The following is a 6504-nucleotide window of genomic DNA, read 5'->3' on the forward strand; positions in this document are numbered from 1 at the left end:
CAAATGTATGCATATGATTCAAAATAAAGTCAAGCCTCAGCAGAGCTCGACAAAGAACTTCCGTTGTAGAGGTGAGCTAGGGTTTACAAAACTTAGAGTAAATACAATAATGAAAAGCAATCCTACTAAGACTGCATGCATGCAGCTTATATACTAAACCCTAGTACAAAACATGCATGGTTGGACAAGCCCAATACCGGCAATCAAAATTGGGCTAAGGAACGAGCCCATGACGCAATCTATTAACCCCAATAGTAATTATGTGATAGTTGCAAGGTTGGGCAAGGACACCCTAAATGATAGGGTGGACGAATTCTAAGGATAAGGCCTTAAGAATTCGTCCATAATGGGGTTCGAGAATTATCTTATGGGCTGCTTGGTGGCTAAGTAACCAGATAAGGATAATGACTGAAACCCTAATTCCTACACCTATATAAGAACCCCTTGGGCATGAGAATTTAGCTACACCTAACCCTAGAAGTCTTAGATCCAAATTTCTCATCTCCACTCTCTCTCTTGTTTCATCCAATTACTTTTGTTGTGTGTGATTCATTAGAGGCACACCATTTAAGGTGCTAAAGCTCTCAAGGCTTTAAGGTCTACAATCAACAATCAAGGTAATCATCTAGATCTGTTTTCTTATGTGAATTTCAAATCATGTATGCTATATCTAGGGTTTGGAAGTCTTGGATGAATTGCATGTACAATAGAGAAACCTAGATCCAAGCTTTAGGGTTTGCATGAACATATAGGATGTTATTTTGTGTAAAACCCATCAAAAATAACACTGTACTTTCATTGATTTATTTAATATTTTAATTTTTCATGTTCTTCATAAAATTGGGGCAGAAATGGCATGTGCTGCTGTATTTATGTCTTTTCCACAGCCTACCAACTGATATTGTTGATGTTTTTCTCAGATTCCAAAAGGGAGGGAAGTGGATGACAATGATTACTTCATGTTTAATGATGCATTTACTGCTCCTCTTTATCGTATAAAGGTGAGATCAATTAATTTTTCTTATACAAATATAGAATGTGAACTTCATATGAAATTGGAATGGAATGACTCATTTCATTCCCTTGCGTATTTCATTATTCCATTCCATCCATGTATAGGTGAATGCTATCCAATTGAAAGAAGTTGTGGAAGAAAACACAAGCACCACACAGAGAATATTCCAAGATGGTCAAGATCGTCAACAAGGTGTCCCTTAATAACAATGTAGTATTAGGTGTTATAGTTAGGGAAAACCTCTCAATAACAATGTATAATCAGATCCCCTTAATACCAAGGTATTACATTTTTTTTGACATGATGTTATTGGATGAAATTGATTCTTTTGGTATAGATTTGTTTCCATATTTTTGTATTATGCATAAATGAGTATCGTAAAGACGCGTCGTAAATGTATATCGTAAATGGTTGCTGAAGTTTATGACACACAAATGCACACCATCTTCATTTATGAAAGGGGCTTTAATGATACACAATGTGTGTCCTAAATGCACATCGTAAGGTTACGATACACAAATGCGTGTCGACTTCCTTGGTGACAGGGCCTTCCTTGATACATATTGCGTGTTGTAAATGAGCGTCGTAAATGTGTGTCATAATTGCGTGTTGTTAATAGACGACGCGCAAAAGTGTGTCGTCTTTCGTTATAACAGGGTCTTCCTTAACACGCATTTGCATATCGTCTGAGTGTTTTATGACACACATTGTGTATCGTAAAAGGTTTTTTCTTGTAGTAATGTACAAAAACGGTTGATTTGGTTAAAATTTGAATGACTTACAAAGCCTAGAAGAAAGTGTATCAAATCTTACTTTTCTTGTTTCAGTAACAATTTAACAATGTACTAATTATAGATTTTATTTTGAGAATATAGGGTTATTGAGAAGATTTAAAAGAAGAAGATTATATAGAAGAAACGCTGGCATGGTATGTTACACCAAGTGAAAAATCAGACCAAGAAGAGGAGCCACAAGAACAACCATCAAAAAAAAATTGCAACCTCACAAAAACGAAAACAACCAAAAAACCAACACACACAAAAAAACCATCACTACCAAAAAAGCCAACACAACAAAAATACCCAACAAAACCAAATCCCAAGAACAATAAAATGACTCAAAAGGAGTTAAAGGACTGGATTAACCCAACCAGACGAGGTGAGGGTGGAGATAATTGTACCACTCCTGTTTTGGATTACTTCGAGATAGAAAGGATAAAGGAGGAAGATGGAATTGAAAGAAAGTGGACCGAATATAATTATTGTTTAACATTGCTAACCGCAGATTCAAATCCGGATGGGACAACTTCAATAAACAAGCATTTTAATAACTGCAAGTTAAATCCGGACAACAAACTGAATGAAGATGATGAAAACAACAAAAGTTGTCATTTACAAAAGCTCCTAATGGTGAGGGCCATGTATACAAATAGAAACATAATGATACGAGGATCGAACTTGCCTTACTAGGACTTTTCACCATCAGCGAGCTACCCTTTAAATTCATTGAAAACGAGGCCTTCATAGAATTTGTAAACACCCTCAATGAGAGGGAGAAATTACCTTCAAGGCATATAATTTCTTTTAATGTATCCTTCAATTTAATGGAGAGGAAGAAATTGTACAAACATTTGAGCAACGCCAAAACAACCATCCACTTGACAACCGGCACGTAGACATCCTCATGTCAAAAGATAAATTATATGGTTGTCACGACCTACTTTATTTCGAAGATTTTGTCATGCACAAAAGGGTAGTCAACTTTATAGAGGTTGACACTCACAAAACTAAAGACATTACCCGAGAGTTTCTAATTTGCATAAATGAGTGGGCGTGAAGAATGTCGTGACAATAACCGTTGATAATGCCAAGACGAATGACACGACAATCAACATCATTGGGAATGAACTTTCAGGTATTTACGAGAATGACAAATATTTTCATTTTAGGTGTATGACTCATATCATAAACCTAGTTGTGAAAATTGGGATGAAACACGTAGTTTACCATGTAAAAATCATACAGGATGCGGTGAAACACACCAGAAACTCCCCGCAACGGATCAAGACCTTTAAACAAGCCACGAAGGATGTGGCTGTAGAAACTCAAAGGTTTTTGTGTGCTGAAACTCCAACACGGCGGAACTCTACCTTTGAATTTCTAAGATCAGCATACGATGTGATAGACGCGTTTCTCGAATATAGCTATCAAGGTAAATAACACCAAATCTGTTTCAACACTAAAAATTAGCAATATTTACAAATTTAGCATTATGTCCAAAATTTGAAAGTTTCATAACTCACTCAATTTAAGTTATATTGACATGAATCCTTTTCCTACATGTTTTTTAGGTTTTGTAGATAAGGTTAGACCATAAAAATGTTTTATTTGGTTAAAAATTGAATGAGTTACAAGCCCCACAAGTAAGCATATCAAATCAGATTTATTTTTATTTTTTATTTTTTTTATGTTTCAGCAATTAAACGTGATATCACTTTTTTTGTTCAAATATGCATAACTCACTCAATTTAAGTTGCATCAACCTGGATCTTTTTCCTACGTGTTGTTTAGTTTTTTTTTAGATAAGTTTAGGCTATAAAAATGTTTGATTTGGTTACAAATTAAATGATTACAAGACCCGCAAGGAAGCATATCAAATCGTAATTTTTTTTATGTTTGAGCAATTAAACGTAATATGACTTTTTTGTTCAAATGTGTATAACTCACTCAATTTAAGTTTTATTGACGTAAATCTTTTTCCAACATGTTGTTTAGGTTTTTTTTAGATAAGTTTAGACTATAGAAATGCGTGATTTCGTTACAAATTGAATGAATTACAAGCCCCGCAAGAAAGCATATCAAATAAGAATTTTTTTTATGTTTCAACAATTTAACATAATGACTTTTTTGCTCAAATGTGCATAACTTACTCAATTTAAATTGTATCGAACTGAATCATGTTCCTACATGTTTTTTATTTTCTGTAGATAAGTTTAGACTATAAAAATGCTTGATTTGGTTAAAAATTAAATGAGTTACAAGTCCCGCGAGGAAGCTTATCAAATCAGAATTTTTTTTATGTTTCAGCAGTTACATTTGATATGATTTTTTTGTTCAAATGTGTGTAACTCACTCATTTTAATTTGTATTGGCCTGATTCTTTTTCCTACATGTTTTTTTAGGTTTTGTAGAAAAAAATTTTACTATAAAAACGCTTGATTTTGTTAAAAACTAAATGAGTTACATGTCTTGAAATATAGCAAACTAATTTTTTTGGCACCAACATACATGAAACTTTGAATGTATTTTCTATGTTCTTTTTTATAGATCCAATGTTTCAGAAAAGTTTACAAAGGATACCATCGCATTCAAACTTTGAGATGATTAAAAAGTTGATGGATTTCCTTGAGAAGTTTAAGAATAAAAGCGAAAAAGTTTCATTCTCAATAAAGCCTATCTTCCATACGCATATCTAGGAGATCCTAGACATACACCAACATCTTGGGAAACATGAAACTAACTCGTATTTTTTGTTTATGCTTTCGGAGATGAAAGAAAAATATGAAAAATATTGAGGTGACTATGACAATATAAGTGATTATGTCTTCTTTGCGATATTGTTAGATCCTCAATGGAAGTCAAAGTTTATGAAAATTGTTTTTACCCAAATTCTTAAAGCGAAGAACAAAGATAATAAGATGTTCGTTGATGAGATAGAGTCGAAACCACATGCAAATGTTATTGATATTGAATGCAAATTGGACAAGTTTATCAAGACATACATGGAAAGACCAAACATGACCTCATCATCTCAACAAGAAACTCCCAAAGAAGTTAATTTTGAAGACGAAAACAAATTATTTGGAAGCTATATGACCTCGGGAAGTGTCCCCTCGACTTCATTGAAAAGTCAATTGCAACGATACTTAAAAAAAGACCCAATTAGATTTGACAAAGGATATGATATCCTCACATGGTGGAAAAATAACGCGATGCGCTATCCGATCATTGCTCGAATGGCAAGAGGTATCAACCTTATTTTACTTCAATTTTTATATTTATTTTATAAGTTCATGTCATGTATTATACACAAATTTTTTTTCTTAATAGATATTTTGGGGATGAAAATTTCCACCGTAGCATCTGAATCCACATTAGTAATGGTCGTTGAGTAATTACTGACTACCGTACTAATTTGTCCTTTGTGATTGTGGAGGCGTTGATATGCACTGCAAATTGGCTAAGAAAGAGTAGCTTGTCTATATATGACCATGACAAAGTGCATGATGTTTTAGCTGACGATGACCTCACTATTGGTAATACATTGATACTTGTTACATTTTACTTTTAACGTCTTATTAGTAATTGTTATATTTTATTAAGTAATAACGTTTTTCTTTTGTATTATATATAGACATTATGGATGCTATATACAACTTGAAGCTAACGGGGAAGAGATTAGGGAATTAGTCAAAATGTCAAATAGATGTTGGAATCCACATATTAGACTTTGTTTTTTTTTTTTTTGTTGGGGAAACTTGAAAGTATATTTTGAATGTTAAAAGTATATTTTTAATGTTGAATGTTTGAATGTTGGATAGTTAATGATGGTGCAATTTTTGTTTGAAAGAGAGAAACTGACTTATTTTTATAATATCAAACTTGTAGTTTTCTATATATTGTCTAGCAATCGCTTGTTTATATAGATTATATTCATAAATCAGTGCATGTTCCTAAAATAATAACACATCCAACACTTGACAAGGTTTCAAGACCCTCAAGAACCAGCAAAACCCGAAACTGTAACCAAAATATGTCTCAAAATACATTGCTATTTCTCGAGGACCAACTACAACATCGAAGACCCAACAAAACCGGAACTGGTAGAACCGGCAATCCGGTTCGGTTCTTAAATTCGTCCAACTTCAGTTCCCAAGTCAGGTCCAGTTCGGGTCAGTTCCATCCGGGTCGGTTCCTTTGCTCATCCCTATACTTCTTTATGGTTTTTTTTAAACATTTTATTTCGAAAAAAACAAAAATTTTAAAAATGATGAAAGAAATTAAAATTAAATATTTATTTATATTTTTCGAAACTTTTTAGTTCAAAATAAATAAAAAATAATCTTCCATGTCGAATACTTTAACAACATTTTCATATAATATTACTCATATATATATATATATATATATATATATATATATATATATATATATATATATGCATACATACATAGAGAGAGAGAGAGAGAGAGAGAGAGTTGGATTAAGGATTTCAGAATGACAATCAACACTTGGATATTACTTGGATTGTGATTATATCACTTTCTGAGGTATGTAATTTCCCCTTATAGGCTGGTGTTACAAGAATTCAGTAGTGAGATAATCCAAGAAATTTGATTTGGATTACAGGCTTAATCCAAAATCATAAAACACAAAATACCTCATGATGTTTTCTGTTCTAGAGAGAAAGACAATTGATAGTGATCGATT

Source organism: Lactuca saligna, chromosome 5 (genome assembly GCF_052625555.1).
Source record: "Lactuca saligna cultivar CGN05327 chromosome 5, ASM5262555v1, whole genome shotgun sequence".
In the NCBI taxonomy this organism is placed as follows: domain Eukaryota; kingdom Viridiplantae; phylum Streptophyta; class Magnoliopsida; order Asterales; family Asteraceae; genus Lactuca; species Lactuca saligna.